General features: G+C 42.0%; 1 protein-coding gene across 1 annotated transcript in view; it reads left to right on the top strand.

The window, feature by feature from the left end:
* The window catches only part of KIAA0930, a gene marked incomplete at its 3' end in the record, with an annotated part of 77,306 nt that overhangs the window by 14,536 nt on the left and 38,079 nt on the right, over window positions 1–24,691 (top strand). The gene's annotated exons all lie outside the window — the stretch shown is intronic.

The raw sequence follows: 24,691 nt of genomic DNA, 5'->3' as shown, positions 1-24,691 counted from the left end.
CATTGAACGTGCACGCTTGTCCTGTTACACAAGTTTCTGCAGTCCAGCAGTTGCAGTATGCTTCATAAGTTACTAAGTGATCTTCCCAGACTGGATTTAGGTCTTGGAGGTTTGGGGCTTGTTGCTGGTAGATCCTGGAAGCAGCAGTAGGGAATGTGTAGCCATTTGTCTCTCTTCCGCTGGGTTTAAAGAGATTTCGTCCAGTAGAATCAAAGTTGCCTCCGTTAAGGGAGGATGGTTACACCAGCACTAAATTCCCACAGTTATGTCAGTTAGGAAACATAGAAGATTTTTACATTTAGTTTCTTATGTGAAAGGCATAACTAGGTGATTCCTCTGGTGTTATCCTAATGAATAAATTCAATCTGTGGTAGTGATGCTTCAGTCCCTCATGAAATTGCACATGGGTTTGACTGAGGTTTGAATGCAGCTTCTGGGGAGCTGAACTACCATGTGGTATGAGAGGCTGAAATACAGCAAAGTAGCTGATGACTGTTGGATGAAAATGAGTTTACTCTGTGCACTAAAGTTCAGTAGGAGATAACTGTATCCTGGCAGTTGTGTTGACCCTTGCTATGATTAGGTATTTAAAGTAAACTGGCAGATGCCAGTAAGACACGGTCTCGATTTGGTATTTCATACTGACATGATCTTTAATTATTTATTTCTCTCTAAATCTAACATCTAGGATTGCGCTCTCAGAAAATCTTTCTCAAATTATTTATGGTTCAGTTTAAATTCCACTTATTCAAAGTGGATATCTGTAGATGGTGTACAGTTCATGCTTTGAAGTCCTGTGGGCTCTGATTCAATGTTAAGTGTAAGCTAAAATGATGGTTTCCACAGTGTACGTAGTAATAGAAGAGAGAAGACTGACAGGAAGAGGTGTGAACTTTAAGAATATGTTTTACAATTTTTTTCCAGAGGAGGTTGTGTTTATGTTCTCAGCCATGATGATATGCAGCAGTCTTATGCAGTGGGAGAAGAACAAGTGCAAATGGAAATGGAGAATTGAAACAAATGTGGGTGAAAGTAAGATCTCCCCCACCTTCCCCGTCTGAGTAATACAGAAACTGACCCAAGGAAAATAAGGGAGAAAACCACAGTGCTCAGGGTCCAGGCACTGAGACTGCTTGATGCTTTTGTGTGAGCGAACAGTTGTTTCCCTTCAATATTCTCATTACCTGCATGAAATGAAGTAACCAATAAGCAAGAGTATTTTTTTTTTCAGTATTGGAGGATTCAAAAGAGGGTCCAAATTTGAGGAAGCTCTAACACCCCAGCCAAACTTTGTGGCTAGTCTTTAAACTCAGGCACATTCAGCTATACCTTTCTCTGTCACTTTTAGTGGTCTTTCAAAATACTGCATAAAGATTTGTATGTCCATTGCATTTTGGCAGCCAGCTCAAACGTATTACAGCACTGTAATAGATGATATTACATGGCTGTCTTGTAAAAATAAGCATTCACCTTAATGTTTGTGTTGCTAAGTACAGGTATAAATATGCTTAGAATATACTTTAGCATGAGTTGCAGGATCATCCGAGTTGTTCTCTTCCCATGACTTCCACAAAAATGTTTTGAGGAGTTGGACTTAAAATAATACGTGAACTCGTGCTAGACCTCTACAGGGGTCATTCTGTGTGCCTCTCAATGGGAGAAAACAAAGTGAAAGCAAATATGATAAAGGTGATCAAAGTGGCAGGTGGTATGCAAAGTTTAGAAAGCAGAAATCAAAGTGGTCCAGAAACTGAAGTTTTCTGAGGTGACCAGGAGTACTTTAGAAAGCAGTTGAGGATATAGATAAGATGTGTTATTGGTATCTAGAACGGTGAGGCAAGTACAGGGCAGAAAATCTTAGTTTGTTAAGAAAATAGGCAGAACCTCCCCCCCCCTCCCCCCCAAAACCCCAAAACCTACAAGAGGATGCTTAGCAAATGTAATATTTAAACCACGGTGTCCTTTCTCACACAAGCTCTTCATGGGAGTTGTTCTACTGGTTTTTAGCTGTTTTCTGTATAAGGAGGTGCTCAATTTGACCTAGAAAAAGCAATTTGGTCTGTGAATGAACTTATCTTTGTGTATTTTATTCCTTTCTTTGTACATTAAAGACATGCGTAAAACCACACTCAGGATAACTTCTGTGAATCACTTCTCTCTTGGGTGAAATTCAATGAAACAGAAAATAGTGGAAAAGAATGGTTTGAGTTCAGAAACAGCTGTACAAGATCTTAAGAGTAAGGAGGCAACTGAGAAACATGTGTTGGTTGATTGCTGTTCAGTTCCAAGAATTGTTTCCATTGCTGATGCAGTGGACTTTTATGGATTTCATCTTGGAAAATTAAAACATATTAAATATCGACCTTTCATTTTTGTTAGGGCTCTTTTCCTGTGTTACATATTATTGATAAAGAGATGTTCAAGCTAAAGAGCTCTGGGCTGAATTTCCTTAATACTAAGCTGTACAATTTTGTAGTATGGTTTTATTTTAAGTGTTGCCTGTGAGGGCTCTATTATACCCTCTTCGAGGCCTGTTAATGTGTCCTCTGGTACAAGAGCACATTTGAAGTCTTGATCGTTGTTCCTGGCTGTGCACGAGGGTAGATTCTTTCTTCTAGTGCTAGAGCTCTGCAATGAGAAGATTTGAAGAGCAGGAAAGAAGAGGAGATAGTTTGGTGGAAAGGCATGTATGTGCCCAAAAACTAGCTGCATTAGAAACTCTGCTACTGGGTTTAGCTGATTTACAAACATTGTGTTCACAGAACAAGTTGGTGTTGCCTGGTTTTGGAGCTGTAATAGTTCCATAATAGTTCCTCTGCACAATGCAGTCAAAAGAGGAAGTCAGGTGTTAGAAGTTATGAGGGAAGGGGTAGAAATCAGTGTTTTGCCACAGAATGATTCCATGGCACACGCTCATCTTTAATACTATAGACTTGAAAAGGTTCAAAGAAGGGTAGCAGAGGTGTTAATGGGGATGGCTTCCATGCAGATGTTTAACTGGTAGGCTGGGACTTCTCAACCTGGAAAAAGGATGCTTTAAGTCTTCTGTGGGATGGTCACTTGTAAAGTGCGTGGCATGAATACAGTGTACAGGCAGTAATTGCTCACTGTGTCCTCCTGTGAAGAAAGCTGTTGCATAAAATTGGAAGTTGGCAGGTAAAAAACAAACAAACAAAAAAAACCCCAACAAAAATCCCCAACAAAACAAACACACAGTGTATGGTAAAAGCTGTGGGGTTCATGATCACAGATAGTTGTAGGTTGTAAAAACTTATGTGCATGCAAAGAGGGCATGAACAGGTGCGTAGAACAGAGATGCAGTGGGAGCTGCCATGTACACAGGTCTCTGGCACAGAAGGTCATAAACCTGTGAATCACTGGGGGCTGTGAGAGTACTGAGAAGAAAGGTAATACACTCCTCCCTGTCCATCTACATTGCCTACTGTTTAAGGCATGATACTGGGATAAAGAACCTTTGGTCTTGACTCATCGTTCTTATGTACTGGTTTTGTATTCCTTGGAATCAAAAGGAAAATGTTCTCCAAGGGATTTCCTCATCAGGAATGCCCTGTAATAGCATTTCACTAGGCAATATCTTAATTCAGAAAGAAGTTGAAATAGTTCTTCAATTTCATACCTTACTGTTCTCATTTATCTGAATTCAGCTTCTTTGTGCTATTTCTGTGCTGTTCGTGTAGTAACTCTGTAGAGTTACTGGATATATATCTTTGATCATTAAACCCAATGTAAGAAACTGTGCTGCAGAATAATACCCCAGTGTTAATTCCAAGCAGCTAATGAGAGATAAGAAAAATAAGCTCTGTTATGTCACTGTTTAATTAACCAGGGCAGATTCAAAGCACTGGCATGGAGCTGGTTTAGGAAGAGGTTCAACTGCTATTTTGTGGTGTCTTGTCAGTATACCCAAAGTGGTAGCTCTAGAGAGTTGATGACGATTACGTTGATAACCAGTGTCTAAATGGATCTTTGGTATCTTTCCTATGTTTCCATCGATGCTCTTAGGCTCGTCTATGCTTATGCTACTTTGGAGTCATAACCTACAAAACCAAGAGCATTTTTGACAAATAATGGTTTACAGTATGTTTTTATTTAACTACAAATGAAATATTTGGAGGATTTTTTTGTTATGATCTGACCTGTCTCTGTGACTGGATGAAAATATTGCCTCACCCTGACAGATGGAATAGAGTCAAGAAGGGCTCTTAAGTGACGGTTTAACTGTCACGGTTTAACCCCAGCCAGCAAGTAAGCACCACAGAGCTGCTCGCTTGCTCTCCCCATGGTGGGAGAGGGGAGAGAATCAGAAGAGTAAAAGTGAGAAAACTCATGGATTGAGATGAAGACAGTTTAGTAGGTAAAGCAAAAGCCGCGCACGCAAGCAGAGCAGAACAAGGAATTCATTCACCACTTCCCATTGGCAGAGCAGGTGTTCAGCCATCTCCAGGGAAGCAGGGCTCCATCACGCATAATGGTTACTTGGGAAGAGAAATGCTGAAACTCTGAACATCCCTCCCTTCCTCCTTCTTCCCCCAACTCTATATGCTGCGCATGACGTCATGTAGTATGGAACATCCCTTTGGGCAATTGGGGTTGGCTGCCCAGCTTCTTGTGCACCCCCGGCCTACTCGCTGGTGGGGTGGTGTGAGGAGTAGAAAAGGCCTTGACTCCATGCAAGCACTGCTCAGCAATAATGAAAACATCCCTGTATTATCAACAATGTTTTCAGCACAAATCCAAAATATAGCTTCATGCTAGCTACTATGAAGAAAATGAATTCTATCCCAGCCAAAATGAGCATAATTATTCAAACCAAAGGAGATTGGGGGGAAGGAGGGGGAAGTGATGGGGGGAGACAACCCTCTTCTAGTGTTTTTTTTTTTACTTGAGTTTTTTTCTGGAATGCCAGCTTTTCCAGTAAAATCTTGGATTCATATAAAAGGCAACATAGTGCATTCAATCCCTCTGTTAATGTGTTTGTGAGGTTTGTTTGAAGTCCATGGATCTTTTCTTTGGTCAACTTTGCAAAAGCTGAATCTTCAGTAATATTATGCAGGCAATCCTGAAAGTGAGGACATCTAAGTTTTCATGCCTCCTGTATAAAACAGGATGATTTGGGAATGCTTCTTTTTGAACTTAGTGTCTAAATATGTGAAGGAGCTCCTTCAAAACAGTCAGGTGCTATGGTTATATCTATCTGACTCTGCTCCCCACTGTTTTATTTCCTTCTGATTAGACTCTTTTCTCTTATGATTTAGGTGTGCAGCAGTGTTGTTCCTCCCCCCTCCTCTTTGCTACTGAGGATGTACTTAAACCTTTGGGCCCTGAAATAAATGTTGAAAAAATCCTTCAGTTGCTGAGTTGTTAAGCCCTGCTCTGTGCTTTTCCTTCTACTTTGTGTTGCCTCCCTGGGGAGGTTTGCAAGGCCAGAACCTGTTTTGGTTGTTTTTTGTTTTTTTTTTTTCTTGGGGCCTTTCCCAGGATAGCTAGAGCCACCTCGTATACTCTTTTTTTTCATCCCAAAGTGCTGTATTTTGTTGTTGAAAACATACTGAGACCTTCTCTTTCCCAAACCGAGTGCTGCAAATGGTAGAACTGGTATTTGTGTCTGAGGATTTTCTTTGCTGTGTGCTTTCCTCTTCTCTTTCCGGAAGTCTTTCAGCCTAGTAGTAACACTGTGGCTGAATTAAGGCCTTCAATGCACTAGACATGCATTAATTGTTTGTATCTTTGTCTAGAAGTGCCATTGCTGTGTTCTTATGTGCAGTATCAAAGTACAGTATCTAGAAAGACTGCATGGTATTATATTAATGAATCAAGAAGCTGTGGTCTGGTATCAGTTCTGTCTAGATGCACAGCAAGGAGGCAGCTTCTCGGAGGAGGAGGAGGAGAAGAGGTTAAAAGAGTAAGAGTTGCAGGAAAAGGTAGATAAAAATGATAGGTTTTAGAGATGGTTGTATAGCAAGACCAACTTCTTTAACTTCAGTAAAAACATTATTTAAACATAAAAGGCAAAGTAACTCAAAAGACAGCATCTGATGTATGAGATGAATGTAGGAATTACTTTTTTAGTGATAAATACTAAACAAAATAATTATGACAAACTTGCAAAAAATTTGCTCTAGAAGTCAGAATAATAGCTAGTTATACCCAGTAATAGTCATATATAATTAGGTGCCTTGACTGTATTTAAGCACTTCTCCACAAAATCAGCAGAAAGTGGTGGAATAAATGTGCTACCACTTTTTCTGTTCTTTGTACAAAGTATTTCTTTTGCAAAAGTCTCCAAAAGGAGGAGGTCAGTGCTTTCTCTGTATTTGGTAGATTGTTACTGATACTGTTAATAAATAAGAAATAACTGACAGATCAACAACCTAAATTTCCGCTAATGCGATACTGAGTCAGATGAAAGCAGCTTCACGGGGGAACCATGCTCTGATCTCCTGGCATTGATTGTGTCTGCACTCCTGTTCCTGCTTGCCAGTGGCTAATTAGGAGATAGAAAGAAAGACCCAAAATGCGTAACAGAAATACTGTAATTACATTTATTAGGAAGACTGTGTACATGTGTTAGATTAGCACCGTCTATCCTTGTCTTTAATTATTTGATTTTGGTAATTCAGTTCTGCAGCCAAGCTTCTTGTTAATCAAGGCAGATTTACACAAAATCCTGTTGTAACGCTTGAGTATGGGAAGGCAATGTGGGGTAAGGATTTTGGTGTTCTGCCTCCTCACCTGTAGCTGTTTCAGGACGTGGATGGGGAGAAGCAGGCTGTGTGGTTGCGGAGCTATCGGGGATCAATGCTTTGGCAGGTCCCCTGCAGAGCCTGCAGAAGAGTCTCTTGTCGCGCTTGGGTAGCCAGGCTGGTTGTCGTGATCCCCCAGTCACTTGCAGGGGCTCCTCCAAAGTCTTGTAGCAAGAGCCAGAAATGTCTCTAAAACAGATTAAGGGATTTGATGGAGGATGGCAGCGTAGGGAAATTTGTGTGATAAAACTCGGCGTGAGACTTCTGTAAGAAGGGGAAGATAACGGTCCTCTACCGAATCTCTCATCGGGTTTGTTTTACACACGCGTGTGTCAGGCTCCCGTAGTCAGGGGCGCTGAGGCCGAGGCGGGGATCACTTGTGTGTGGCACAGAGGAGGAGGGATGCTGCCTGCCAGGACCTTCCCGTGTCTCTTGGCCGGTGACAAAGGGCCAGCTTTTGGGCAGTTCGGGCTTGTGCGTGCTTTGCGTTTGTTTTTCCCGGTGGATTCTGTGATTTGTAAAGGTGAGTTCAAGCGTCATCCTTGCCCTGCAGCAGAGGCCTGGAACAGAGTTTCTTGGTTGCGCCCCTGTTGCCGTGGCAACCTCTGGGTAGTCGTCGTCCGTGGGGCTTCCTTTCCCAGCCAGACGTGACTGAAACTGGCCCCGGGTTCCGAAGGCGTTGGGGGGGTTATGGTGGGGTCATGTGTGCTCGGGAGCCTGCCCGGGGGCCATGGAAGCAGAGGGCTCTGCAAGCAGAGGCCGTGCAGAGGGGACGGCTGGCGACCGCCGGGTCCCATGTGCCCAGGGCCTGTGGCCCTGCCGGTGGCCGTTGTCACTTGCTCATTTGCATGTGGAAGCCCATTGGCTGCTTGCAGCGTTTCCCGGGAGCCTTTGCTCCCTGGCGCATCATCAGCGGGGCTGGTGTGTCTCCGGGGCCTGAGCTGGCAGTTGCCTGCACCGCTGGAGTGACCGCGGAGGTGGGAGGAGGTGAAAAGGGCGGCTCTCCAGTACTTGCCCCCTGGAGCTGGAGGAGCACTTCAACGCCTTCCACGTGTCCTGTGGCATTGCTAGCGTGGCGTCTGCGTCTCCGAGTGGCCTTGGTAGCCATGCTGCGTAGGGAAGGGCAGAGGAACAGCCACACCAAGCAAGTCCGGTTCCAGCTCCCCACCAGGGACTGGCGAGAGGAACGCGAGTGGGAGAGGAGAGAGGTTGCTGCCGACGAACTCTCAGCCCCAGTGGGCCCATTGATGGGTTCCCCGTGTATCTTGGACCGTGGGCAGATTGGCAAGGATGGCCTGCCACCCCTCAGGCAGAATTGGTGGAGACGGCTTCTCACTCGTCTGTGTGGCTGGAACAAGCCCTATAGAATGAAGACAGCCCCCGTGGCGCATACACCTCCCCTGGCAAAGAAAGCCCCCTGCTTGAAGGAAACGCCTTTTGCAGAGCCTGTTTATTCTAGCTTTGACTTGTTTTCTTTGTGTCTAGTTTTTGAATGTATCTAATTTACCTTTAAGGAAAAAGACTAATGCATTTAATGCATTCTATTTGTTACATGATGTGAATAGAGAAACCCTTCTTTGCGTACTGTGAAACCATTCTTGTGGTACCTGTTGTATTCATCTGTGTGTTAAATAACCAATAAAAGAAACTTCTCAGCCAAAAGCCTAGCACAATAAATCTTTAAAATGAGCATGGTGGAGGGAAGGTGGCAGCCCTTCTACTGTGAGCATAGCAGAGCTTTTTCAGATGCACTCTCAGGGAGGAGCTGTAAGAACAAAGTGGTGGGAATAACCCTAGTTCATTTTTTTGAAAATCAGTTATTTTGTGACGATCAGTCTTCAGGAAAGTCTGATCTTATTTGTGGTAATTCAGTCACTGTCATATTCAAAACAAGAATTTTAGAACAGCACTCTTTTTTTTTTTTAACTAATTTGCAGGTCTGTCTTTGGACAACACTTTTGGCAATTGGTCATTTTTAGTGATGGTTCTGAGTTGATGTGTACTGCCACAGTAGTGGAGAAATGGCTATTTAATGATTAACCAGTAAAACCAATGAGCAATGAGTTGGTGGTGGTGGGCAGAAGAGAAGGATGACAGCCCAAGTAGGGACTAGGAGTGTAGTAGCTGTGCTTCCTGCTCTTGGGCATGGCCTGTGCTGCAGGGACAGGAAGAAGGAGGGGAGCACTCCTGTGCTGGGTCCTGGTGGTGCCCTGGGGAGGTCCTGCCACTGTTGGGGTGGGCCGGGTGGGACTGTCCTATGACTCTGGACCAGAGTCGCCTGCCACATACAGGTCATCTGCTTCAGGCACTTGGTGAAGGCAGGGCCTTCCTGAACTTCTCTTCCCTGGGAACTTGGGTTTCCTCTGGTGTCTTTGGAGGACGTTACCCCAGCCTAGCTTGCTGCAGCTTGTGCTTATATTGTAGATCCCTGGCCTATATGTCACATCAGTCATCTCACCAGACAGAGCCCTGTATTGGGTTTGGTGTGGTTGGAGTTAACTCTCATCATAGCAGCCTGCATGGTGCTGTGTTTCAGATTTGGGAGTAAAATAGAGTTTCCAATGTGCATTTCTACTTCAAAAGGTCTGTAAAATGTTATGACTCGGTTTAAGTGCAGTATCCCTGATATCTCAGTTTGCTTATACAGCTACTGCTGGCTGAACATGAGCCAGCAGTGTGCCCACGTGGCCAAGGCGGCCAACAGCATCCTGGCCTGTATCAGAAATAGTGTGGCCAGCAGGAGTAGGGAAGTGATTGTGCCCCTGTACTCGGCACGGGTGAGGCCGCACCTCGAATACCGTGTTCAGTTTTGGGCCCCTCGCTACAAGAAGGACGTTGAGGTGCTGGAGCGTGTCCAGAGAAGGGCAACAAAGCTGGTGAGGGATCTGGAGAACAAGTCTTAAGCGGAGTGGCTGAGGGATTGTTTAGTCTGCAGAAGAGGAGGCTGAGGGGAGACCTTATTGCTCTGTACAACTATAAAACTTCTGCAAGGAGGTTGTGGTGAGGTGGGTGTTGGTCTCATCTCCCAAGTAACTAGTGATAGGATGAGAGGAAATGGCCTTAAGTTGTGCCAGGGGAGGTTTAGACTGGATATTAAGAAAAATTTCTTTACTGAGAGGGTGGTCAAACACTGGAACAGGCTGCCCAGGGAGGTGGTGGAGTCACCATCGCTGAAGGCGTTCAAAAAAACCACGTAGACATGGTACTTTGAGACATGGTTTAATGGGCATGGTGGTGTTGGGTTGATGGTTGGACTTGATGATCTTGAAGGTCTTTTCCAACCTTAATGATTCTATAATTGAAATCTCTCTCTGTGTGTGTATGTATATATATATGCATTAAGATCAACATGTGTGAGTTGAAATTGTTATTTTTACTTTTGAAAGCATATAGCTTTTTCATGCTTTGATACATTTAGAGATGCCACTGAAGCAGCATCCCCGGGATGTTAGGTCGAGCTGGGTGTGCTGCGTGTGGTTCCTCCCGGGTGGAGCCCACGAGAGTCTGAAGTGACCTCAGGCCAGGGGTTGTCCCGGGCGCTGTCCCTGGTGCTGAGGCCCACGGGCCGCCCTGCAGGCAAGGCTCCGGGGGCAACGGATCACGTTTCAAGGAGATTTTTTTTTTTTTTTTTAAATTATTGGCTTTCTATGGTGGTTTAGCCCCAGCTGGCAACTAAGCACCACGCAGCCGCTCACTCGCTTCCCCCTCCCCCAGTGGGACAAGGGAGAGGATTGGGAAAAACCTCGTGGGTTGAGATAGGACAGCAAGAGAGAAGGAAACAACAATGATAACAACAATAATAATACCGACGAAGGAATGTACAAGAACAAGTGGTGCCCAGTGCAGCAATCACTCACCACCCAGTGATCGATAGCCCGTCCCCGAGCAGCGATTCCCGCCCCCTGCCTAACTCCAGTTTATGTACTGGGCATGATGTTGTATGGTAGGGAATATGTCTTTGGCCAGTCTGGGTCAGCTGTCCTGGCTGTACCCCCTCCCAGCTTTCCGTGCACCTCCTTGCTAGCAGGCCAGCACAAGAAGCTGGACTGTCCTTGACTACTTAGCAACAACCCAAACCATCAGCATATTATCAACAGTTTCTCATCCCGTATCCAAAACATAGTCTCACACTAGCTTCTGTGAAGAAAACCAGCTCTATCCTGGCTGAAACCAGGACACTTTCCTACCCCCTCTCTTACCTGAGGATAAAGTCTTCAGTGAGAATGGGGTGGCAAAAGGAAAATGATACATTTTCTAAACTGTACATCAAGTACAGATGATGATGGTAAATTTGAAGTCTTTTATAGAACTCTCCTCATTACTATGTCATCTGTGTTTTCTACAGTGATTGGTTTATGAAGCTTTTAATGCAACTTATCTCAGGTTTTGAAACAGTTTTGCCGTTATTGTTGAGAACTTAACTGCCTATGATGCCTTGGATCACAGAGGTAGAGAGGATTGGTAGCCTGAGCAGGAAAAGATGTAGGTGGCATCATATTATTCCTCTCTGGCAGGGCAGAGCACTGGGAAATCTTTGGTGACAGGTGGATGTGTAGATCTGAGATGAACGTGTGTGCTCAAACATGCCAGTTCGTGGCCGTTCTTTGTGGAGTTTTGGGAGGCTGGAGGGACCTGGCAGGGCTCCTGATGAGATGTCTAAGGAATGAATAAAAGAATCTGATCTCAAACAGGAGGAGACGGGCGAGGGCTTTAAAAATCATCTGAAAGCTGAAGAAAAGACAATTGACATGCTTTTTTGATTAGGCAATTTCTACTTTTTCAGACAGTCTGTATACTGCTGGGTGGAGCAGCATAAGAAAATCCTTTGAGTTCTTTAGTATCTGCTTCTCTGTAGTGGTATTTTCTGCTGATCTCCTTTCTGTTTATTTCCAGAGGTTCTTTAGTCTCTGAAGCTAATGAAAAGGAGGAAAGAAACTCATCCTCCCACACTCAAGTGGAGGAAGAGGGGCTGATTGCTTTCTCACTGTTACTGGGAGAGGGCGAACAACTTCTTCCCATTCTAATTCACTCCAGATACTTTGATTAGTGTCAAGCCACAAACTTGGTAAGAGGTCACTGATGCTGTGGGATGACTTCCTGAATTTGTAACTACACAGCTTTATAGCACAGTGTGAAGGTATGGATTTCCTTGAAATCAATACGTGCTTGACTGCAGCCAGGTTACCCACCTTTTTATGGATTTCTTGGCTCATCTATGGCTGAGCTGTTTTCTGGATAAGTATTAAGCTGGAGTTCTCAGTTTTTCTTGCTGGGATGATACTGAGTCTAATTATTTCATTAGCTCAGTGCCTTTAATTTGCTGTCTTTTCTGTGAGCTCTACAAGGCAGTTTTTCCCTGTAAGCACTACTTATCTGTGCGATTACTGGCTCTGGCTTCTAGAGAACAAATACCTGGAATTAATGTGAAAAGATATGTAGTAGATGATCAGCAGACTCATGCTGAGAGGATCTGAGAGGCTGCCAGCCTCAGCTGTGTCTACCCTGCTGCCTGCTGGAGATGGTTGCCTCCATAGCAGAGGTTGCAGAATGGTCACTGGGTCTGTTCCTCAGGTGTTTACAGCCTGACAGACTTAACAAAAAAGAAATCAATGTTAGTTCATGTTAATACTCTGAACTACAGCTGTTGAGGTGCATGTTCAACACTTGTTTTGCTGTCCCCGCTCCAAGGGCAGTAATTTATGGTGGAAGAAGGAACCATCAGCCAAGGGTGACAACCTTTGAATTTTTTCCAGCAGAAATTTTGTAAGTGTATTTGGAGTAGTCTTGTGTGCATCCGTGGTGGAAAGGGGATACTTTCATGTGTTTCTTCCTATTCCCAGCTACTTGTGCTAGTGTTCAGGATTTGAACTTTAGTTCATCCCTGGAGAAAAATCTTGATACAAATAGTGCACTAGGCTATTTTCTGTAAGTGCTGTGCTAGAGGAAGGCTGTATTTTTTCTTCCACTTTTCTTTGTTATACATTTTAGTCAAGAGATTAGTTTAACTGTACAAAATTCTAACATATGGAAGTGTCTTCCTCATGGCAGTTTATTGTCCTGACACATCAGATTTAGGAATAACTTTTCTTTATTTCAGGTATATTGCAATTACCTATGTTAATATTTGGAGGAGAGATAACTTTGTACTCAGCTTGTGATTTTTTTTTTTTCTTTCTTTCTCCATCTGGGAATCCTCTTTCACAATGATTTCTGCCATTTTCTTTTCCAGATTTTAATTTGACATAAAATTTCTGACAAATTCATTTAGTGCTTAAACAGGACAACAATAGTGATGTGGCAGCGATGTGAACGTTAGTCATCTTGACAGCCTGACAACTGATACACTGTGAAGAAAGCTCAGTTTTTCCCTGCAGAAAGAACTGCATATGTCAAAAGTATCAAGATGTCAGATTTCCTGCACAAAAGAAAGCTGGATAGGAGAGCAGATATGAATTGAGGTTTTTAATTTGTGAGGCAGTAGTGGTAGGTCTCAGTGGTAACTCTTTTTTTCCTCCCTCTCCCCTCTGTTTATCCCTGCACTTTCATACTCCTTTTCTTTCTTCCAATTGCCCTACATGCCCAAAACACCAGCCACTTGCTCAGCTACATTTGCTGAGGTATAGTCTCTAATGGAATGAAGCTCTTGTTTCACCAGAAGCAAGAAAAATTGGGGTCCTTGTTAATAGAAAAAAAAAAAGAAATACTCCTTTTCTCTTGTCTGCTCAGCACATGCCTTTCAGGGAAATGCCTGGCATTTCTAAGCTGTGTTGAAAGACTGTAGCATAATTGTTACATATTTATGGCTTTTAATACTAAATTCCCCCTTCCCTAAGTTATTTTTCTTGCTTTGATCTTTCAGGTGTTCTGAATCTTGGTGGTGTTTGGCTAAGAACAATTGACTCAAGAATTGCTTTTGTTCCAAGTAGCCAGAAGTATTTGTGTCAAAATGGCATTTAGAGCCTGATGGTAGATTCCATATTTTCCCTAAAACATACAGGAACATCTGTGGCTTTGTCCATGGTCTCAGGTGATACAAATACCAGAGGAAGCTGCATGTAGGTATGCATGGAGGGTAAATGGATGTGGTTTTCGCTTTGCAATGGTGCCATAAATTTGGGCTTTATGGGGAGAAAACCAACAAAATGAGGTTGGAAGATGTAAGATGAATCATGTTCCCTTTCCTTTTTATTTCTGTTGTAACCCTATCTTCTTTCACTGAGGGTAAGTTACTGTATGGCAGGTCATCAACAGTATGGATGTTGCTGTGCACTGTGTAGTTTACTTTGCCTACTTGGCAAACAATGTTGAGGGCTCTCCCTGTCAGTTCCCTGCTTGTTGACAATGTCATCACAATTTGTATTTTATTCAGACCCTGCTTCGTATTTTCTTGAGATGTGCCCAGGTAACATTCAAGCAGTGTTCAACAAAATCTCAGTATGGTTTAGGTATTGGAGCAATTACACATACTAAGTTTGGAAAGGAAGCTTGGTTCTGGCCCAGTCTCACAGCTCAAAAGAAAGCTCAAAAGAAAAAGGGGGGGGGGGGGGGGAACCAAAGAGGAGGAGTCAGGAAGGATATCCTTTTGTATCCTCTGCAGTTGAAGTGTAAGGAATTTTTATGATATTCAGCCTGTGATGGGCTGGGATGCAATTCTGGTATCACTGTTATGCTGCAAGTGGGAAACTGAATTAGCACGTCCTAGCAGCCAGTGACAGAGCATGGAAACATCCCCAGGTACACAAGCCTTAACTTGGCATCTTGTGCAGTTACTGACATCTGTGCCAGTGTTGTAGAAAGAGCTGGATAAGGTCTTGGAATAGTATCTTAAAACTTACAGAATGGGACTAAAGTAGGGATGGGGCATGTTTCAGTTTTGTCTTTTTTTTTTTTTTTTGGTCAGCATAGCTTTCATGGCGTGTATTATTATACTAGTAGAGAATTCGGAGACTGCTCAAAAAGTATAAAGACTTGAAAAGGAAAAACAAAATTAAAACAACAGCTGTATGTGGGGTTTTTTTCAACTTAAGCAAAGCTGACCATCAGAGAAAGCATCCCTTACACCGTTTTCCTGAGAGGAAACTGGGCAGCTTCCCAAGGTAGCCAAAACAGCCTGCAGCAGAAGCCAAAGCAAAGCGGCGGTGAGCGATGCAGTCCTGGCGGTGATGGCAGCCCTCCTTTGGGCCACCTGTTGCTTTGAAGTGCACTTGCTTCTTTCCTTCTGCATGGTTGGTTTTAATGAGAAAGTACGATTTGAAGCTTAGCATCTGAAAGTAGATTGGTGTGATCTTTTGTTAGCATTGGAGAGCAGAATTAGAACTGCTACCTCCAGTTAGCTGTTTGCATTAAAACTAGCCTTTTTTTCTCCTGAAATGTATGAGTAAGGATTTGTAAGGCATAATCCTATTCTACCAGGATGTTTATATCTTTTTTTTTTTTCTTTTTACTGATTGCTACCGGTGAGTGCTTTTTAAAAAAAAATACTCCTGTTTACTGAAAGAGCTATTTCATGCATGCCTTTTTGCATTACATTGTATAAAACATTCAAGACTTCTTAACTTTAGTTTGATCTTGTGATGTAGGTATTTACCATTCAGTCATCGCTCCCGGTCTCTGTGTGCGCTTGCAACAAATCACAGTCCATTTGAAATTCCTGTTGTGTAGCCAGAGGAGGTATATTACATGTAATACATTCAAAAGGTTATTTTTTGCTGTATTGAGAATAATTGTCTGTTGTTATCTTGTGTTCTCAAGTGACATATATTTTAAGTACATAGCTACTAGAATAGGGCTAGAATTTACACCAATTCTAGTAAGGGTGGCAGCTTGCAAAATCTGGCATCATTTGTGGTAGGCTTTGTTTTGGCTTAGTACTTCTGTTAGCATTTTCAGTAACCTTCCCCTTCTCTTGATTTAGTCTTTGATTTTCATTCCAGATGCTTTTGTTTGCAGTTAAAAAAAGAAAAAATATGTTCATTTCTTTTTATGGAAAAAACCTTAAAATAAATCATATTTAATGGAGAAATTCAGGGCTTTGGAAGAGGAGACAGTATTAATTTCCAAATTCTATGCGTGAATATATTCAGGTTTTAAAATATTCTGTGCATTTATCTACTGTGTCTTAGTTAGCTGTTTTGATACCCTGATTTTATTCTATTTGTTGTGTGTTTTTCAGGGAAAAGGAGACATACAATGGGAATTTTGAAATAACGCTAAGGGATAGAGCAGAGGGAAATGTGTATAATATTAATAACAATAATAATGTAATGTAATAATTTGGCACTTAAAAACCCAAGTCCTTTGACTTTCCATGAAACTTACACTTCACGTGCCTGCAGCTGCTTGGAAATGGGATCTGGATTTCTAAGTTAGATGTGTTTTTAAAATATTGCTATTTCCTGTGGTAAGTGCATTTTGTTGTCTTTCAGAAGCCTAGTATGTGCTCGGATTGTACTTGCTTGTGTCTACATGGAAATGGCTATCTGTAGTAAAACCACCTGGATAATATTTTGGCTGTACACTAAGATTGTTGTGTTTGTCATTGCCTTGGAAATTATACATTTATCACTTGCTGCTAGTAACCAGGAACTAGTATTGCTAATCCATTCCTATGATAATACACTTGTTTCTTGTAAGCTGCAAGAAGAATTTTATCTTCCTCTAGGAATGCTCTAGCTGGCTGTGTTTTTTCCAGAAGTGGCAAAGTTACATGAGCAGTATCACTTTTTCTGTTATTCCCTTCATCAAAATTAGTTCTGCATGTTATGAAATATTAAAAAAAAGCAAACCACAACAGCCCCCCTCCCCCCCCAAAAAACCCAACAAACCAAAGCTACACAGTTCTTTTATATCAAAAGTAATTAATCGAGTCTGAGAACTTGCTGAGTCTCAGAGGGGAATTCCTATATTCGTAAGATATTTTCCCAAGTTATTGAGGAATGAGGGTAATTCCAAGGTTCTAGAAAGGACAAAAATTTTAATGTTTTGGGTGCGGTGCAAGCTCCAGCTGTTAAATGTTAGGATAAGACTTGGGTGTGCAATGGGTTATCCCATACCTACCTGTTGTGAAATGATTCTTGCTTTTTCGGAGGTCCCTGTTAGAAACAAGGGGACCAGCACCCCAAGATGTGGTGCTCCTTGGTCTGACAGGTGTGAGCTGGAATGGCAGTTCTCATACTTTATCCTTCGTGTGTTTTCTTACCAGTATTTCCCTATGACATCTTCAGGTTCAAGATACTGGTTTGTTTGGGTTTTTGTTGTTTTTGTTTAAGCTTCATTGGAAAGTATTTTTGATCTTCAATAAGCAAATGTTCCACATGGAGTGCTGGTGGCTTATGTTATTGTTCATGTTGCCAGCAGTATAAAAATAGCATCTGTTAAGAGAGCAAACACTTTTTAATGATCATATGAAAAAGTAATATCTTTGATCTTACTGAAAGCAGTGCATTATTACATGATACTGGTCTTGAAACATTTGCATTTCTTTAGAATTTTTTGTAATGTAAGAGAAGTTGGTCACTGGCATCTTCAAGTGATATAATTGGACCTGTAGGTCCTTATCCATGAAATAATCACACTTCATCATGTAACTTCAGTATTTATATCCTGTCTATGCTGCTAAGTTCATCATTGCAATATTTGATCTGAAAAGCTTAGAAAGTACCACTTTAAACCCTGATTTCAATAAGCTTTTCTTGCCAAGAAGTGTAGAACATCTGCTGACTGTTGATGTATATGATGTTAATTGTTCCTTGCTACAATTGGGGGTAATTGGTAGCATTAGAGCACTGATAACTGACCCCTCAACGTGCAGAATCTTCCTCCGTCTTACTGATATGGGTAAGAGCCAAGGCAGTGGATGACCAATACTATTAAGTTTGCACCCTTACAAGCTTAATGGTCAAGTTCAGTGAATTTAGGATTTAGCCTTCAATGTGTAGCTATTAAAAAGCATGTTTCTCTAGGTCCTTTCTAGAAACATGGCATTGGTGGAATTACTCTAATATTTTCGTTAAAAAGCAAGTTAGGAAAGGGAACAAAACTAAATATTTAATTTTTTTATGTCTTATGGGGAGCATTGCTCTAAATTTTAGGCTGAAATCTGTGTCAGTCTTGAGGCAGATTATTCCTCTGGAAATTGTTATCCCTGTCTCTTGTTGTTGTTGGAATGCAAGCAAACACAGTCAATGTTAGAAACATCCTCTGTGTATAATACACCTTGTACTATTTTCTGCAGACCCTACACAAAAGAAGGAACTTTTACCTAAATAATAAATGGATGTAAGTTTTGTTGTCTGACTGTTTTCTGTCACCATTCTATTGGCTATTTTGATAAGATACATTTTGTGGGATCAAAGTTATTTCTGGATAATTCTTAGTTGGGAAGAATATGCACTCCTAAGAACCTAGGGAGATACTGGGAAAGTTTAATTTGCATGAATTATTTTCTCTCCTAGGCAGAAAGGAAGAGCTTGTTTATGATACCCAAAGTGATGCTGCAATATAAATTAACTCACTCATATGTTCCAGGGAGACAAGAAAGTGGTTGTAGTTGATGTGCGCGCTATGATGAAGAAGGTAGTAAATTGTGGTAACAAAGCTAAACTGTCTGTGAAGTGTCTGCTGTTTAAATGTTTGGAGATTGTGCTATATTAAAACCAAAGCCTTCGGTCTTAACAGTTATGGCACAAGTCTATCCCATCCAATGAAAGCACAAGTGGCTAGGTAGAGATATGGTTATGGTGCAGGGAATCTATACCTCCCCAAAACCATCTCTGCAATGCATGTCCCTTGATGCATCAGCCTTGTCCCTGATTGTGTAGCTTCTGTGGATAAAAGAGAGAGCTTCAGAATCTAGGCAAAGTCTGTATCTAAAATGAATGAAAACGCATTGTATCAGGGCTGAGGTAGAATCTGAGGTGTCAGGAGGAGCATGGGGCAGCGGAGGGCCATCACTAGTGAATGTCAAATATACTCGAAGGCTATACTTCGGTCCTCAGAATCAAAAGTTTTTACATTGTGGCGTTTTCCTTCCTTTTTCCCAAAGTGATACAATTCCATTGCTTTGCAATGGAAGGCAGAGGATAGGCATGTGATGTGACTGACAGATGCTTTACAAGTATGGACCGTGAAGCTGCATCACTACAGTTATGGCTTGAATTTTATAGAGAGCTTCTAAGTTAAAGCTCTGTGGTATAGAAGGGAAACTATTACTGCATAGGGTAAATTGTGATCTTTAGAACAGAATTACATTCAGCAATAAGGCTTAAGCGCAACTTCTGTTTAGTCAGCTCTGAGTTATTTCTATGTTTTAGTAAATGGAAATTACCAGTTGAAAATGAGCTCAGTTTCTCTGAATCTGAGTGGCTTGGACCTATTATTTCGTGGAATGGTTCACAGGCCTTCATGGAAGACTTTATAGTCTACTCCTGAACGTAGAAATGCGTTTATCTTTCCCTCTCCATCCAGAGGACCGCATTTGTCTTTGATCCAAGTGGCAGCTTCTGGCTCATGTTATTTTGGGCTTTTGAGTCAATTATCTGGTGAGAACGGGCTTTAAATTTAAGGTGTGTACTGAAACTGCATATTGATTCTGGGGATCTTGGTGATGTCTACCATTTAGTTGTGCTTAGACAAGGTGATAAATATGAGAGAGGTGATATCATCTATTGGCAAATATGGCACAGCAGCTGTAAGAGTAATTGGCCTAATGTTTTTCTCAGCCTTTTTAACATTGATGACTCAATGACTCAATGCTTGAAGCTCAAATTTTGTCAACTCACTTTTAGATATGCTATGAAGCCAAAGTTTAAATAAATTATATTGCTCTCAAAAAGTCTAATATATGCATGCAAGTTTGAAAGCATGATAGAGGACACGTTCTTAAAATGCCAATGGAAAGAGAAGAAAGAGCAGCAACATTTCTATTTGGTTTAGATTGTTCTTCTTCATTCAACTTCAAATGAGCTTCCATCCATCCTCCTTGTAAATGACTGTCTCTTAGTAAAGAGATGTGTGCTGTATTTGTTATAAAATTATTCTCTCACCTTGAATTCTATTCTGCTTATCGTCTTCGTATTGTGTTAATGGATGTTTGCATGCAACACGTGATGGGGTAGGGGAACAGTTACGTCCATTTTAGGGTGAGGAAAAGAAGAGGGTTGTGTGTGTGGCAGAGTAGGATGTTTAATCTGTGGCATCTGTCTTGCCCCTGTCACTTCTGTTACCATGATGCCTTCCTTTTTCTAGCTAGAGCTCTGCCAGAAAAACTTACGTTGAAAGTATATATTGTATTTTCTGACAGATTTAGGACTTGCGTGCTTGCAAAAGTGCACTTCTCACTGTGCTATGTCATTACAGCTGGCATCAGCGGAGGTGCTTCTTTCCCAGACTCAGTATTTATGGGAGGAACATGTTGCAAGGATGTGCTCTGGGGGCCTCTTGTTTGGTAATGCATTTGCTCTGTTTTGCCTGCTCTTGAATTGTTGGTGCCAGCGTACTTCTGAAAGTTTGGTGAAGTCCTGTGGCTGACACCCGGCTGAACATGAGCCAGCAGTGTGCCCAGGTGGCCAAGGCAGCCAACAGCATCCTGGCCTGTATCAGGAATAGTGTGGCCAGCAGGAGTAGGGAAGTGATTGTGCCGCTGTACTCGGCCCTGGTGAGGCTGCACCTTGAATCCTGTGTTCAGTTTTGGGCCCCTCACTACAAGAAGGACGTTGAGTTGCTGGAGCGTGTCCAGAGAAGGACAATGAAGCTGGTGAGGGGTCTGGAGAAGAAGTCTTATGAGGAGTGGCTGAGGGAACTGGGGTTGTTCAGTCTGGAAAGAGGAGGCTGAGGGGAGACCTTATAGCTCTCTACAACTACCTGAAAGTGGGTTGTGGCAAGGTGGGTGTTGGTCTCTTCTCCCAAGTAACTAGTGATAGAACAAGAGGAAATAATCTTAAGTTGTGCCAGGGGAGGTTTAGACTCGATATTAAGAAAAATTTCTTTACTGAGAGGGTGGTCAAACACTGGAACAGGCTGCCCAGGGAGGTGGTGGAGTCACGATCATTGGAGGTGTTAAAAAAAACGTGTGGATGTGGCCCTTCAGGACATGGTTTAGTGGGCATGGTGGTGTTGGGTTGATGGTTGGACTTGATGATCTTAAAGGTCTTTTCCAACCTTAATGATTCTATGATTCTGGTTTCTGTAAGGTCAAACTGAAGGGATTAAATAGTGGCCTTTTATGTAGGTGTGGGAAGAAGACTGGAATACTGGTTTCTAATGATCTAGCTAGCTGGCAACTATCACTGGACTGGGCATGTCCATTCTGATTTTATGCAGTCATAATTATAAATTTTTGATATCAAAAGTATCTTTAATCTATGTGGAGCACTTCTTATATTTTCCTTGCAGAATACTTGTCTAAACTCAAAACAGAAATTAAATACAGTGTGAATTGCTCAGAACTCTAGTTTGCTTTCCATGCTGGGACTGTAAAGATCTCCATAAGCACTTAATTAACCCCTAAACATCTATGGATGCTCATTTTACAGATGATGGTACTGTGGCAGAACTGGATGGAATGAGTTTTATGGTGTTTCTCAGTTAAGAGTAGCTCATGGCAGGCTGGAGGAATAAAAGCATAAGAAGAAACCCTGTCTAGCAGATGGTATTGTTTCTCTAAGCTCTGAGTGGTACATGCTGAAAAAATTATTATCCACCAAATGGGAAATCTTTTCTACTCCTCTGAAGCAAAATAATATGCTGACACTTCTCTTTATCCACTGATTTTTTTTTTTTGAAAGCATTAATTAAAAAAAAAATCGCAACTTCTTATGTGGATCTGGAGTCAGTTCTCCAAAATGAATGCTCAATATAAAAATCTAATAGGTAAAAAGAAAGACATTTATTACATAGCAGCTGGCATAAATCTTGCTTCTAATGAGGATAAAATCCATGTAAATGAATCATTACAGTAAATTGTTGTAATTAGGATTTATTCATGACAAAGGTCTCATAATTATATAATCAACTTTTAGTGCATTAAGATTTATAGTCTGAACTCTTAATTCCATTTTATTCATTTAGAAGCAGAATTTGCTAGGGGAGGAGTGTTTTCAGGATGCTGTCTTGCTACATGCTCTCAACTATAGATGGAATTTGATTCCTTTGCAAATATCATCTAATTCTGATGTTGCAGAAGGCTCAAATTCTCCTCAGGCAAAACCAAAACTGTTAGCTTTTTAAAGATCTCCCCAAATACTGAAGTCAAAGCTTCAAGGGCTTTTAAGTGCCAGGTGTTTTATTAAGTGCCTTCCAGCTTAATGGTAGCGTATATGTGTGCGTGCACATCTTCTGGGTGCTGTGCAAACGGCGGTGGACCAATGTGATGGAAAGCTGCTGCCAACTCATAGTCATCTAGGCTACGAAAAATTGGCTTCTGTTTTTGATCCAAGTCCTCACCGAGTGAATAGCAGCAGTACCGAGCGTAATAGCAGAGGGTTAAGGTCATCAGCAATCCAACCGCGAGCTGAGTCTGTCCACTTCTTTGGTGGGTGGGATGTAATGGGGACAGAACTGCTCTCTGAGCCCTACCATCTCGAGTGCAGCTGAGGCCCCGCAACAAGCGGCTGTGGCAAAGGACGAGAAATTAAGGCTTTGTGCTTTCTTCTGTCTATTGAAAAGAGTAACTTTTTGTTTGCTGGGCTGTTAGCCTGACAGTTTCAAAATCATTACCCAAAACAATTTTAAAAGCAGTTTCCAAGTTTCTTCTCAGCAAAGCTGGAAGGCTTCCAGTGACATGCTGTGAACCACCAAAGTAAGTGTAAGGGTGCGCTGTGCTTTTGGGGGTGTAATAGTTGAAGGCAAGCTTGAGCAGACGTATTGGATCTGACAGTTTCTGGCTTGAACTTGGGAGAGATTTTTCCCCCTCTCAAGTTTCAAGAAGTCTGAATTACAATTACAAATTTTCTTCTCCTTTCCAATACTATCTAATAGTAGATTTTAAAGGCTAATTCTTCTGTGTGCTCTTCCCCATCCTTCTTGCTTCTACTAAAATTTAATAAAAACAGCTGTGTTGCAGTGATTTGGCTCTTTTTGGCTTTAAGAAAAGTCCTTTAGCCACCACAGTTGGAACAGTTAGAACATCCTCAGGCTGGTTTTAATTACAGCAATGTCTGCAAGTATCCCTGAAGCTTGGAGGATGCTTTGCATCTAATCTGTTGCAGGTAGGATTTTGAATTGACAGCTATCCAACATTGCTATAAGGGTTTTCAGGGTTTTTTTCCCCCTGCATTATGCTTCAGTGCTGAAGTAGCTTCACTGCCGCAGCGCTTCTGTCCCCTGGTTTTCTGTTTAGAGTAATGTTGAAGACATTGAATCACTTTGTCCTGCATTCCCCAGCAAGGGTAAAAGCACACACAAAGCCCTGGTGCCTTACCCCGTTCTGCTGTTCTCCTGCATGTATTAATGCTCTGTTCTAACCACCTATAAATTTTTCAGAAGAGCATATTGACTCCTGTTCTTTATTGCGTAAAACATATCTGATGGTATGAGCAGCTTATATGACAGCTTCTCAGATTTTTGCAGGTACTGCCAGAATCTAAAAGTCATTTAACCCTTGTTTATAATGCTGGCTTTAGATAACTTGATGATTTTTGCTTTATAAGGGGAAAAATATTTGCCACCAATAGAAAAACATTCTTACATAAATTTAGGAGTGGCTTGGCTAGAGTTATTTTGTTTATTCATTTATGAAGTAAAACCAAAGTGGTGTAGCTCTGAACGCTAGAACTTTTTAAGAGACAATTCTTACAGAATAAATTCTTTTTTTCTTTTTCCTTTGATTTTCCTAGAACTCCAGATGAACTCAAGGCAATCCTCTTTCCCCATTTCTTGCCCCCTCCCCATTTAATTAAGGCTGGGAATTCAGGTACTCAAAACCTATGAGGTTTAATAAGTTTCTTTGAGACCATTAATGAATCACAATGAATGCATGCCCCGTTTTCTACTCTTTGCTAAATATAGAGGCAGGACTGGGCTGTGGTGTCCTCAGCTGTTACTGGTACCACATGAACCTTCTTGACCAAGTTGACTCTGTCTTTACAGCTGTAGGGATGTTTGCCTTCACTATTCCTACTGAGGGTGCTGCTTCTGAACCTCCTGGCTTGAATGCTTAGGAATTGGCTTTGAATTTCCAGCCTACATCTGTTTGGTGGGTAGTTTAGAGCCATTTGTCCTTGTGTCAGCGGTATATCCTTAAACCGTAATAGTTCTTTTTCTCTTCTTGGTGTTTATTGGTGAATATACTGACTGATAAGAATCCCGTCCTTTCTCAGCCTGGTTTTGCGAGTCTGAACCCATTTGACTCTACTCATATGTGGTAGGTTCTCAGATACAGCTGTTGGCCATACACTCCTGTTCACCTGTGCCCACGGGAGGGTTTCAGATGGTGCAGATGTCCAGCATCCCGTATCTGGTCTCTCCAGTGCTTGACTCCCCTTCCTCTACTGGAAAAACAGGATGGTACTTAAGTGCATTGCAGTTTTTATTCACAATTGCACATTATCTTCTAAGCTGCCTTAAGTAATTGAAATTACTTCACTGCAGCCATGCAAATAAAGCAATTGCGGTGTGGCCTGGGATTAACCTGCACTAGGAACTACCTACCTTGGCCTTTTTCTGTTCTCTCTGTCTTTTAATTTTTTTTTTTATGTACATAGTCAACTATATGCATATTTTCCTATACCATCCTACTTGATCATAGAATCACAGAATAGTTTGGGTTGGAAAGGACCTTTAAAGGCCATCTAGTCCAACACCCTGCAATGATCGGGGACATCTTCAGCTAGATCAGGTTGCTCAGAGCCCCGTCCAGCCTGACCTGGAATGGTGCCAGGGATGGGGCATCTACCACCTCTCTGGGCAACCTGTGCCAGTGCTTCACCAAC

This window comes from Phaethon aethereus (assembly GCF_964289735.1).
Source record: "Phaethon aethereus genome assembly, chromosome: 1".
NCBI classification, from domain to species: domain Eukaryota; kingdom Metazoa; phylum Chordata; class Aves; order Phaethontiformes; family Phaethontidae; genus Phaethon; species Phaethon aethereus.
Note: the sequence above shows the minus strand (reverse complement) of the source record. Positions and strands in the feature narration are given on the sequence as shown.